This window comes from Cajanus cajan, chromosome 1 (assembly GCF_000230855.2).
Source record: "Cajanus cajan strain Asha chromosome 1, NIPB_CcT2T_4, whole genome shotgun sequence".
Lineage (NCBI taxonomy): Eukaryota > Viridiplantae > Streptophyta > Magnoliopsida > Fabales > Fabaceae > Cajanus > Cajanus cajan.
The window spans coordinates 11741811-11755886 of record NC_138517.1 but is presented as its reverse complement, the minus strand read 5'-3'; positions in this window follow the sequence as shown (position 1 = coordinate 11755886).

Below are 14076 nucleotides of genomic sequence, written 5' to 3'. Positions count from 1 at the left end.
AATGCTCAGACAAAGGTCAAGTCTTGAGCTACACATAGACTACCAAACATAGACAAAAGCTGTCATGCAATCACCTGAAAATCAAGTTTCAAAAGGCAATTTGAATATCGTCCATTCTCATAGGAGAACACACGAAGTCATCAAAATTGTGAGAAGAAAAGAAGAAAGGAGAAGATCAAGCGCATAACTAAAAGCATGCACGTGTCAGAAAAAGTGCATTACTTTTTCAGATAAGGACAACACTCCATAGCTACATGACCAGAAAAGGACAAAAATGTTCCTAGGTCTCTGCTAAATTCAGACACAGCTATTAACAACGCAAAAAAAAAATTCACACAAGGTCTATTACAGGACGTAACATTTAATGCAAGAATCTGAGCATTAAATGAGAAGATCAAACCAGTCATAAACGACTACAACTGTAACACCCAAATTTTTATTATTATTATTTTTGTTAATGGCATTTTCGTAATTTTAATAAAGTTATAGGGATATTTTGGGTTTCGGAACGGGCCGTTCCAAAAGTGGAACGGGCCGTTCCAAATGTTGAAAATGTGAGGTTTTTGTAGTCCCAGAACGGGCCTGGAACGGGCCGTTCTGGTATGGAGAACGGGCCGTTCCGGATGGAGAACGAGCCGTTCTGCTGAGATTAAGAACGGGCCGTTCTGGTTTTAGAACGGGCCGTTCTGCTTTTTGGGAACGGGCCGTTCCGATTTTGGAACGGGCCGTTCCAGTTGAGAAATTTGCACAAATTCGAAGGATCCGGAACGGGCCGTTCCGAATTCAATACGGGCCGTTCCGGGTACACCAGTTTGCCTATAAATAGGGCAGGGGGGGTGAAAATTTTTATACAGAGAAGAAGTGAAATCCTAGAGAGAGAAAGAGAAGAGAGAGAGAGAGAAAGAGAGAGAAAAGGAAAAGAAAGAGGGGATCCAGAGGAGGAGGTCCTGCCCAAGTTCCAACTCCGCCTATCTAGGTAAGGGGGGGGAGTGAGAACCTCACTCAGGGGTGTGGGGATAATTGTTGGATAGTTGTTTGTCGGATTGGCCCCCAATCCCTTGCCGTTGTTCTGTCTGATTTTCTATTTACTCTATTTTGTTCTTTGTTGAAGATGTCGTTGTTCTGTTTGATTTTCTATTTACTTTACTTTGTTCTTTGTTGAAGGTGTCGTTGTTCTGTTTGATTTTCTATTTACTTTACTTTGTTCTTTGTTGAAGGTGCCGTTGTTCTGTTTGATTTTCTATTTACTCTACTTTGTTTTTGTTAAAGGTGTCGTTGTTCTGTCCGATTTTCTATTTATTATACTTTGTTCTTTGTTGAAAGTAATAAATGAGTATGAAATTAATGTTAATAATAAATGAGTTTTAATATGAACAAGAATGCTCTCTGTGAATACCTATGCGGACCTTATGAGGAGTATTGATGACATGACCATGTGAAATATGGACAAATGACAGGAGACCTAAGAATGGACTATTGAGACAAACTATGATTATGATACTATGACAAATAATGATATGATGTACTAAATGAAATTATGTAATAAGTTAAATGTTGAGTCCATGAGATTATGAATGTATGACATGCATCATATGCATATATTACTCCAGGTGTGCCGCTGAGGCCGCATACCCACGACTAACAAGGTGTACCTTATGGTCACCCACGATGTAACATGCTAACAAGGTGTACCTTATGGTCACCCACGACTAACAAGGTGTACCTTATGGTCACCCACGATGTAACATGCTAACAAGGTGTACCTTAGGGTCACCAGTGATGTAACCAGGTGTACCTTAGGGTCACCAACGATGAATTGTGAATCTTCCATATGGCGCCACATGCATGCATTTATGAGTTGAGTCCATGACATCATAAGCATGATAAATGAGTATATATATATGATATTGACTATTTATGTATTGTTTACATGTGACTTATATATGTTGTGTGTGTGTGTGCTATCTAGCAGTTATTTCTGCACCTGAAACTGAGTGAGATGTTTCTCACTCCCTTGTTGTTTTTGTATATGTTTTAAATTGTGTTGCAGATGATCAGCATCATGAGGATGTTGGTGATGAGGCTTAAAAGCTTCAATTGGGCATGCTCTGATAGGATGTGACATCGGGGCATAGTTATTTTAGTTTAATATGTTATTGTTTTAATAACTTTAGTTTCTCTTCTTTGTAATTTCTAACGAAGAGATAACGTAGATAAAGTTTATAATTCAAGGAAAATGTATGTTAAGAATTGTAATTTGAACGTTCTTGATAAAAGACCAGAATGAATATCTTTATTTATATTTTATTACATGATTTGGAAAATATAAATTGATTCCTAACCAGGAGGCACTGCCACCTTTACTGGAGTTAATTTATATTTCCTTTATTATTATTTGTATATATATGATTTCTTGTTTTTCACTAAATTGTATTGAAAATCTTAACTTCTTTTCTTTTATAATTCTTTTACACTGTAGTTATGATTTATGAGTTACGAATGTGAATCTTCTACCTTGTGATATTTGAAATATTTGTCAACTATGAAAGATTTTATTTACCCAAAAAGAATAAAAGAAATATTTTATTGTTACATTTGTTGTATATTAATAATGGGGTAGAGGGTGTCACATTTAGTGGTATCAGAGCAGGTCGATCTAATCGACCGTGTGTTATGAGTTTACTATGCTTACTTGATTTATTATGTTTATTTGGTACATGAATGATGGACTAAACTGATTGTTAAACTTGTTGGTATGCTAGTATGATGATTGATTATGTTTATTGATTGTATTATTTTCTTAGACTATGGCTGGTAGAAATGATCGTGCGATTGCCGATGCTCTTCAAGCATTAGCACAAGCTATGAATAATAACAATAGGACTGAAGTTACTCCTAACTGGTTGGAGCAATTTCAACGAAATCACCCACCTACCTTTAAAGGAGGATATGACCCAGATGCTGCTATGAATTGGCTAACAGAAATAGAGAAAATTTTCAATGTTATGGATTGTCCCATCGCTCAGAAGGTGAAGTTGGCCACATTCATGTTGACTGCTGATGCTCACTTTTGGTAGGAAGAAGCACTTCGGAGGATGATTGATGGAGGGGTGCACTTGAATTGGGACAACTTCAAGAAGGTCTTTCTTGAGAAGTATTTCCCGGATGATGTGAGAAGTCGGAAGGAAATGGAATTCCTTGAGCTGAATCAAGGGAACGACACAGTGGCTGTGTATGCTGCCAAATTTGATGCTTTGGTTCGTTATTGCACACACTACCATGGTGAGGGTGGTGAAAGAGCTAAATGCATAAAATTTGTAAATGGTCTGCGTCCTGAAGTGAAAACTGCAATTAACTATCAGGAGATATATCACTTTCCCACTCTGGTCAATAAGTGCAACATTTATGATCATGACAACCGTGCTCGTGCTGCTTTTTATAAAGGAGTTGGAGGTCCTATTCGTGTTGTGAGTTCTAGTACTTCGGGAAGGAGTAAGCCTTACTTCGCTTCTAATAGATTTCAAGGGAGTAAAGCTGCTGCTAATAAAAGTAAGTTGTTTACTAGAGGATCCACTGTTAGTGCTACTGGAAGTGTTGGAGGGTCTGTGTCCACTCCTTCAGGAAGATGTGGGAAGTGTGGACGTGTTGGTCATAATCAGTCTGAGTGTCTTGACAAGGAGATTACCTGCTTCAATTGCAGTGGCAAGGGTCACATCAGCACCCAATGTCCTGAACCACGAAGAACACGTGTTATTGGATCGGGTTCGCAAATTGAGCGTCCAAAGACTGTAGGGAGAGTATTTGCTCTTAGTGGTGCTGAAGCTTCTCGGTCAGAAAATTTGATACAAGGTACTTGTTTCATAGCTGAGACTCCTTTTGTTGTACTATTTGATTCTGGTGCAACTCATTCCTTTATTTCTGTCTCTTGTGTCCAAAAATTGAATTTGCCTGTGTCTTTGTTAGATTTTGATCTAGTTGTTGAAACCCCTACTAATGGTCCTGTGACTACATCCCTAGTGTGTTTGAAATGTCCTTTGACAGTTTCTGATAAGCAGTTTCTAGTTGACTTAATTTGTTTGCCTCTTAGTCAATTAGATGTAATTCTTGGCATGGATTGGTTATCTTCTCACCATGTCCTTTTAAACTGCTTTGAGAAATCTATTTCCTTTGGTGAATGTAAGAGTATGGAATTTCTTAGTGCTGCTGACATTGAAACTTGTTTAAAAGACAATGAAAGAGTGTACATGATCTTAGCTTCTTTAACACTTGAGACTGATAGTAAGCTAGATGAGATTCCCTTAGTAAGAGAATTTCCAGAAGTATTTCCTTAGGATGTGTCTAGTTTACCACCTGAGAGAGAGATTGAGTTTAGCATAGACTTAGTACCAGGTACCCCACCTATATCTATAGCACCCTATAGGATGTCCCCAACAGAGTTAGTTGAGCTTAAGAAACAAATAGAGGAATTACAAGGAAAACAATTCATTAGGCCTAGTGTTTCGCCTTGGGGAGCGCCTGTTTTGTTGGTTAAGAAGAAAGATGGGAGCATGAGGTTGTGCGTAGACTATAGGCAACTGAATAAAGTGACCATTAAGAATAAGTATCCTTTGCCTAGGATAGATGACCTTATGGATCAACTAGTTGGAGCTTGTGTGTTCAGTAAGATAGATTTAAGGTCAGGATACCATCAGATTAGAGTGAGAGCTGAGGATGTTCCTAAGACTGCCTTTAGAACCCGCTATGGGCACTATGAGTATTTAGTTATGCCTTTTGGTGTGACTAATGCACCTGGTGTTTTTATGGACTACATGAATAGGATCTTTCACCCTTACTTGGATAGATTTGTAGTGGTCTTCATAGATGATATCCTAGTGTATTCCAAGACTAGGGAAGAGCATGTTGAGCACCTTAGGATCGTTCTTCAAACCCTTAAGGAGAAACAGTTGTATGCTAAATTGTCAAAATGTGAATTTTGGTTGGATAGTGTGAACTTTCTAGGACATGTGATATCCAAGGGTGGAATAGCTGTAGATCCTGCTAAGGTAGAAGCTGTGTTAGAGTGGAGAACACCTAAATCAGTATTTGAGATTAGGAGTTTCCTAGGACTAGCTGGTTATTACAGAAGGTTCATAGAGAATTTCTCTAGGCTAGCTCTTCCTTTGACTAAGCTGACGAAGAAAGACCAACCTTTTGTGTGGGATTCTAGGTGTCAGGAGAGTTTTCAAGAGCTTAAGAGGAGATTAACTAGTGCTCCTGTGTTAGTATTACCTGATCCTAGTAAGACTTTTGAGGTATTTTGTGATGCTTCTAAATTGGGTTTAGGAGGAGTACTTATGCAGGAGGGTAAGGTAGTAGCCTATGCTTCAAGACAACTTAAAATTCATGAGCAAAACTATCCTACCCATGACCTTGAGTTAGCTGCAATAGTTTTTGTGCTCAAGTTGTGGAGACATTACTTGTTTGGGTCTAGATTTGAGGTTTTTAGTGACCATAAAAGCCTTAAGTACTTGTTTGACCAAAAGGAATTGAATATGAGGCAGAGGAGATGGTTAGAGTTTCTTAAGGATTATGACTTTCAATTAAATTATCACCCTGGCAAGGCTAATGTTGTAGCTGATGCTTTGAGTAGAAAATCTTTGAGAATGTCTTCCTTGATGATTAGGGAAATGCAAATGATTGAGGAGTTTAGGGATATGAGCTTAGGGTGTGAGTTGACCTCTAAGAGTATTAAGTTGGGAGCTTTAAGAGTGACTAATAGCTTGATAGATGAGATTAGAGAAGGTCAGAAGATGGATCCTTTCTTATTGGGTCGGGTAGAGAAGTTGAATCAAGGTGTGAAAAGTGAGTTTAGAATTGGAGTGGATGGAGTTTTAAGATTTAAGGATAGGTTGTGCATTCCTAGTGTGCCAGAACTTAAGAGAGCAATCCTGGAAGAAGGTCATAAGAGTATCCTTAGTATCCATCCAGGAGCCACTAAGATGTACCAAGACCTTAAGAAGATGTTTTGGTGGCCTAAGATGAAGAGGGAAGTGGAGGAATTTGTGTATGCTTGCTTAGTATGTCAGAAAGCTAAGGTAGAACACCAAAAACCTTCAGGTTTGATGCAACCTTTAGATGTGCCTGTGTGGAAGTGGGATAGCATCTCTATGGATTTTGTAGTTGGGTTACCTAAGACTGTGAAGAACTTGGATGCTATGTGGGTCATTGTGGATAGATTGACTAAGTCTGCCCATTTTATTCCCATTAATATTAGGTACTCTTTGGAGAGGTTAACCAAGTTGTACATCAGTGAGATCGTGAGGTTGCATGGAGTTCCTACTAGTATTGTGTCTGATAGAGATCCTAGGTTCACCTCTAGATTTTGGGAGAGTTTGCATAAGGCTTTAGGCACTAAGCTTAGATTGAGTTCAGCTTACCATCCCCAAACAGATGGCCAAACTGAGAGAACCATACAATCTTTGGAAGACTTGTTGAGGGCTTGCATCTTAGAACGTGGGGGTAGTTGGGATAGTTTCCTACCTTTGATAGAATTTACCTACAATAATAGCTACCATTCTAGTATTGGGATGGCACCATATGAGGCTCTGTATGGTAGGAGATGTAGAACACCTTTATGTTGGGTAGAACCTGGAGAGAATGTCATGTTAGGACCTGAGATAGTTCAACAAACTATTGAACAGGTTAAGATGATCCAAGAGAAGATGAGAGCAACTCAGAGTAGGCAAAAGAGTTATAATGACAAGAGGAGAAAAGACCTTAAGTTTAAAGAAGGTGATCATGTATTCCTTAAAGTCACTCCTTGGACAGGAGTAGGCAGAGCACTGAAATCCCGTAAGCTTACTCCACGTTTCATTGGTCCTTATCAAATTCTTAAAAGAATCGGTGAAGTGGCCTATCAAATTGCTTTGCCTCCATCTCTTTCAAATCTCCATAGTGTCTTTCATGTTTCCCAACTCAGAAAGTATGTCCATGATCCTTCCCATATCATTGAGTTTGACAACATTCAGTTGAAGGATAATCTTACTTATGAAACGGTTCCTCTAAGGATTGATGACACGAGAGTGAAACAACTAAGAGGAAAGGAAATCCCTTTGGTTAAGGTCGTTTGGGGAGGAAATATTGAAGAAAGTGCTACATGGGAATTAGAAAGCAAGATGCGAGAAGCTCATCCATTTCTGTTTTCAGGTAAATTTCAGGGACGAAATTTCTAAAAGGAGGGGAGAATTGTAACACCCAAATTTTTATTATTATTATTTTTGTTAATGGCATTTTCGTAATTTTAATAAAGTTATAGGGATATTTTGGGTTTCGGAACGGGCCGTTCCAAATGTTGAAAATGTGAGGTTTTTGTAGTCCCAGAACGGGCCTGGAACGGGCCGTTCTGGTATGGAGAACGGGCCGTTCCGGATGGAGAACGAGCCGTTCTGCTGAGATTAAGAACGGGCCGTTCTGGTTTTAGAACGGGCCGTTCTGCTTTTTGGGAACGGGCCGTTCCGATTTTGGAACGGGCCGTTCCAGTTGAGAAATTTGCACAAATTCGAAGGATCCGGAACGGGCCGTTCCGAATTCAATACGGGCCGTTCCGGGTACACCAGTTTGCCTATAAATAGGGCAGGGGGGTGAAAATTTTTATACAGAGAAGAAGTGAAATCCTAGAGAGAGAAAGAGAAGAGAGAGAGAGAGAAAGAGAGAGAAAAGGAAAAGAAAGAGGGGATCCAGAGGAGGAGGTCCTGCCCAAGTTCCAACTCCGCCTATCTAGGTAAGGGGGGGGAGTGAGAACCTCACTCAGGGGTGTGGGGATAATTGTTGGATAGTTGTTTGTCGGATTGGCCCCCAATCCCTTGCCGTTGTTCTGTCTGATTTTCTATTTACTCTATTTTGTTCTTTGTTGAAGATGTCGTTGTTCTGTTTGATTTTCTATTTACTTTACTTTGTTCTTTGTTGAAGGTGCCGTTGTTCTGTTTGATTTTCTATTTACTTTACTTTGTTCTTTGTTGAAGGTGCCGTTGTTCTGTTTGATTTTCTATTTACTCTACTTTGTTTTTGTTAAAGGTGTCGTTGTTCTGTCCGATTTTCTATTTATTATACTTTGTTCTTTGTTGAAAGTAATAAATGAGTATGAAACTAATGTTAATAATAAATGAGTTTTAATATGAACAAGAATGCTCTCTGTGAATACCTATGCGGACCTTATGAGGAGTATTGATGACATGACCATGTGAAATATGGACAAATGACAGGAGACCTAAGAATGGACTATTGAGACAAACTATGATTATGATACTATGACAAATAATGATATGATGTACTAAATGAAATTATGTAATAAGTTAAATGTTGAGTCCATGAGATTATGAATGTATGACATGCATCATATGCATATATTACTCCAGGTGTGCCGCTGAGGCCGCATACCCACGACTAACAAGGTGTACCTTATGGTCACCCACGATGTAACATGCTAACAAGGTGTACCTTATGGTCACCCACGATGTAACATGCTAACAAGGTGTACCTTAGGGTCACCAGTGATGTAACCAGGTGTACCTTAGGGTCACCAACGATGAATTGTGAATCTTCCATATGGCGCCACATGCATGCATTTATGAGTTGAGTCCATGACATCATAAGCATGATAAATGAGTATATATATATGATATTGACTATTTATGTATTGTTTACATGTGACTTATATATGTTGTGTGTGTGTGTGCTATCTAGCAGTTATTTCTGCACCTGAAACTGAGTGAGATGTTTCTCACTCCCTTGTTGTTTTTGTATATGTTTTAAATTGTGTTGCAGATGATCAGCATCATGAGGATGTTGGTGATGAGGCTTAAAAGCTTCAATTGGGCATGCTCTGATAGGATGTGACATCGGGGCATAGTTATTTTAGTTTAATATGTTATTGTTTTAATAACTTTAGTTTCTCTTCTTTGTAATTTCTAACGAAGAGATAACGTAGATAAAGTTTATAATTCAAGGAAAATGTATGTTAAGAATTGTAATTTGAACGTTCTTGATAAAAGACCAGAATGAATATCTTTATTTATATTTTATTACATTTGGAAAATATAAATTGATTCCTAACCAGGAGGCACTGCCACCTTTACTGGAGTTAATTTATATTTCCTTTATTATTATTTGTATATATATGATTTCTTGTTTTTCACTAAATTGTATTGAAAATCTTAACTTCTTTTCTTTTATAATTCTTTTACACTGTAGTTATGATTTATGAGTTACGAATGTGAATCTTCTACCTTGTGATATTTGAAATATTTGTCAACTATGAAAGATTTTATTTACCCAAAAAGAATAAAAGAAATATTTTATTGTTACATTTGTTGTATATTAATAATGGGGTAGAGGGTGTCACAACAACTGCTTCAACAGACACTTGCAACAGGCAAATTTCACAAGACTATATATAGGTCACAACGTCGAACCTGAAAAGGCTGGCTATTTGGCTCGAAATGGTTCAAGCGAGAAGAAGAGTGATATCCAGCCCATGATGCAATGAAACTAGAGATAGAGCGTATAGAGTCAACTGTACCACAGTGTAATCATCTCTATAAACTAAGGAAGTTCAAAACATTTACTTTTTAGGAACAAACCTTAGTGAGTGTGCCAATTTATGTATCCTCTCCATGAGAGCAAACCAAACACTCAATCGTTGTAAAGACAAAGGTCGCACACCTTAGTGAGTGTAGAAACCTATATATCCTCTCTATGAAAGTAACCCATACACTCAAACCAAACTTGCTTAGTCAACATCGTAAATTCTGAAGAGGCTAGGAAAAGAATACTTGTAAAGCCTGGAGAGGCTTGTCAGAAAATACTAACTACGAACCAGAAGTGCCTATGTAAAGAATACTAATATTGATGAGTGAATTCAAAGGGCCAGGAGTTGGTCGAGAATACTCACTAAGAGCCAGAAGTGACTGATCAAAGAATACTAGCGCTAGTGAGTAAAGTTGGCGAGACAGGAGTTGGTCGAGAATACTCTATGAGAGCCAGAAGTGGCTGAACAAAGAATACTAGTATCAGCAAGTGAAGCAGACGAACCAGGAGTGGTTGAGAATACTCGGAAAACCAGAAGTGGTTTAAGAATACTAGAATCTGTGAGTGAAGCAGACGAGCCAGAAGTGGTTGAGAATACTTGGGACCAGGAGTGGTCGTGACCTGGTGGTCTATAATACTCACTGCTAGCCTGAAGAGGCTGAATAAACAATACTTGCACTTAATTGATTATCTAGTGGAACCCTTCAATTGAATGAGATTGGACATAACTCAACTTGAGTAAACCAGTATAAAAAGTTGTTCTACGATTTAAAAAAGCTTTAGACGCACTTTATTTGATTGATCTTAAATATTGAAAACTTCGTCCAATGCTTATTGTCTATCAAAAATATATTCAAACGAAAACCATCCTTGTTTCATTCGAAAGAACGGTTTTCGCTTAAAAAGTATTTTCTCTAAGCAGACGATAAAATTCCTAAAGGCAAATGATTTTGCTGAACCAATCCTAGGTAGTTTCTATTTAACCTTGACCAATACCATTTGACTGGATGAAAGAGAGCCTTATTGCGAAAAGTTTTTAAAATGTTTTTGTTCACACATACACATATTCAACCCCCCTCCCCTTCTATGTGTTTTTTCGCTAACTTCACCTTCAACATCATACTCAAAGTCAGGATACCTTGAACCCTTTTCTATCCTGAAACTGACAGTGTAAGACTCGGTTGTTGAGGGTTCAATGCTTGTGGAAATGGTATTTTCCTTTTTTCACTTGAAAAGGAAAAGAAGATAGTGATTCTTCTTCCTCTAAACTTTGGTTTCTTGGTGCACAATTTGCATGGAAGTGGTGGGCTTAAGGAGTTTATTTTGCAACTCATCTAGTGTGTGTGATTTAATTACTTGATGAAAGATAGAGGTTGAACTCTAGAAATATGCTTTGAAGAATAAGTCCAAGCGGAATTAAGAATTAAGATCTGAGGTTGGTTTTGGTTTGAGGCTACGAATCTTATCTTTTCATATGGGGTCTTGGCTTTGTGCAACAGGAAAACAACACTTGGCAGTTTAATGGTATTGGGTAGAGAAAACAAACAAAATGGTCCATAGACTTCAATTCTTTGTCTTCCAAAATTGAAAAGAGCTTCCGCGACAAATTGGATTAAGGGTATGTCTAGATAATTTTTTTAAAAAAATTACTTTCAGACAAGAAATCAAAATAATTTTTTTATGTTAAAATTAGCTTATAAATAAATTAAAAATAAAATTAGAAAAATAAATTAGAAAAAACTTAATGCAAATCATTTGATACTTCGTTTTATTAATTCAAAATAACGTATAAAATAATTTTATGATTATCCAACCATTTGAATCAATGAAATGAAGTATCAAATGATTTTCAAATTTCTTAAAGAGTTGCAGACTTAATCTATGCATTAAGAATTTTAAATTCAATAGTTGAATCATTGAATTTTGATGTAAAACATGAGTTATTGAATCAAATAAGTTTAGATAAACTTATTCATGAAGTAAATAAATTTCATTTTTACATACATACATACATACATACATACATATATATATATATATATATATATATATATATATATATACACTAAAATCCTCATAAATGACACTTCTGATGTATTGTTTATCCACAATAGATTTGTCATTTACAGTTTACAACATAATAATAAAATCATGGTCAAAGCATAGAAGAAACGAGCCAAATTATGAATTTAACAGCATAACGGATGCATGAGAACAAGTATGTTTACCAAACCAAACAAATCATAGATAAGTACTAACACTAAAAACATTTATTCCAAGGATTAACATATTTTTTAATATTTATAGTTTTATTACTTATCTTATTTTATAGTTTTTATAGTTTAAAACAAATTTTTTATTCTTTATATTTATCCTTTTCAATATTTTTTAGTTTATATAGTTTAAGGTAAATCTTTTTAATCCATATTGATAATTATTTTCTAATGTTGTGTTGACATGGTTAAAGTTTTCAGTTTTGTGAGAATAAAAAAAAAAGTGTCTAAATAATTGACGTTACAGGTGAAGGTACATACAAAAATGACATGAAATATCGAGAAATTTAATTTAGAGTAATTCTAACAAAATAAAATTGACATCAGAGACATAGTTGAATTAGTCCCTATAGTTAAAGGTAGATCTTTTTAGATCATACGTTATTTCTTTTTATAACTTTGTGTTGATGTGATAAAAATCTTTAATTTCGTGAGAATAAAAAAGTGTTTCAACTATGCATGTTACATGTGAGGGTACAAAAGAGACATGGAGTATGAGGAGATCTAATTTAGAATAAATCCAACAAAATAAAATTGACATCAAATACACAAAATTAAATTAATATCTTAGTTACATCAACACTAAAGGGATAACATTACAACAACAAAAAAATTAATGACAAAAATTAAAAGATTAAAAAAACTACAAGTATAGAGACTTAAAAGTATAGGGACTAAACGGTAATGTAAGTGATATTATAGAGACTAAATAATATTTTAACATATTTTAAATTATAGAAACTAAAAAGATAAAATAAAGTGAAACTATAAAAATAAAAAGACATTTCAACCAATTTTTAATCTGCCAGACTAGCAAATTTACATAAATACACTTTCTGTATTATGTCATATGTATAAAAAAACTAGGGTTACTAAAGTCCTTTTAATAACTACTATACATACTAGAAAAAAGAGGCCCTCTCTAGTTATAAAAAATAAAATGATGAGTGATTATTTTGTGAGATTTGGAAACCAAACATCTTTGAAGTAGAAAAAAGACATAATAAATAAATAGATTAAAGATAATGAAAGAGAAAGTGATTTAGAGTTAGTTATAAAGATAAATTAGCCTAAAATTTGTATATATAAAAATAGGGGTATCTCTTTTATTAATAGTATAAATATAAATGGAATAGGTAAATTTATATAATTAGATTTTTTTATATTTCATCACATGTAAAAGTTGAGGTTACTATTTGGTAACTTTTTCTCTTTATTTTTTTTTTAAAAAAATTTTAATTAATTTTTTTTTGAAACTCTAACGAAATTATAACAAGAAGGAATATTTTATTTTTTAATTAAATCTTTAATCTAAACTCTAATGTCACCAAATTCCTTTTTAAAACTTAAAAATGCCACATAATAAAAATAATCGCTCCCTATATATTAGATACAAACATCTATCATATGCAAGAATGTTTTTAAAGATTTTTCTTCAAAGGTTTATAAGAATTTTTTTTAACTTTTATTTAATTTAATTTTTATTTATTATAATTATTTATAAATTAAATATTAATATTTTAAAATAAATTATCAATAAATAAAAATAATTTTTTTATGTGTAATCATACTTTAATCTATCATATAATTACATAAGTAATTTGTCTTACATGGGATAGAAATATATATCTAGAAAAAAAGACATTTTTATTTAGAAGTCCAATTCTAATATATAAATTTTTAAATAATGTTTATTTCATAAGTAATAGGAAAAGAAAAATAGTTGTGCGTAAGCACGAATTACTTATTAATTATGAGAAGAAAAGAAAAAGTAAAAAAATACCTTTTATGATAGTGACCGATTACAAATCAACTTTTATTTGTATAAAAATCTCTTAAAAGTAAATTTATTTTATCACTTTTTAAAGCCTAAACATTCTTCCCAATCTTGTTAGGAAAAAACAAATTAAAGTTCATTGTTTTTTTATTTATTTTGAGCTCCAATTAATCTTCTTGTTAGTTTATGCCGGATATATCCATCTCTGTCAAATATATATGTATAAATTAAATCAGTAAAATAAAACATTCCAAGAGCAATTCATGTATGTACGTATAGATTTATATATATATATATATATATATATATATATATATATATATATAGGGAGCATATCAAGTGAGAAGAATTTATTATAAGAAGGTGAGAAGGTTAATATATAACCCTTAGATTAATTTTCTCTCACTTGATTAAATCTCAAATTTTTTCTCACTTGATTAATCTAAGGGTTATAACCTTCTC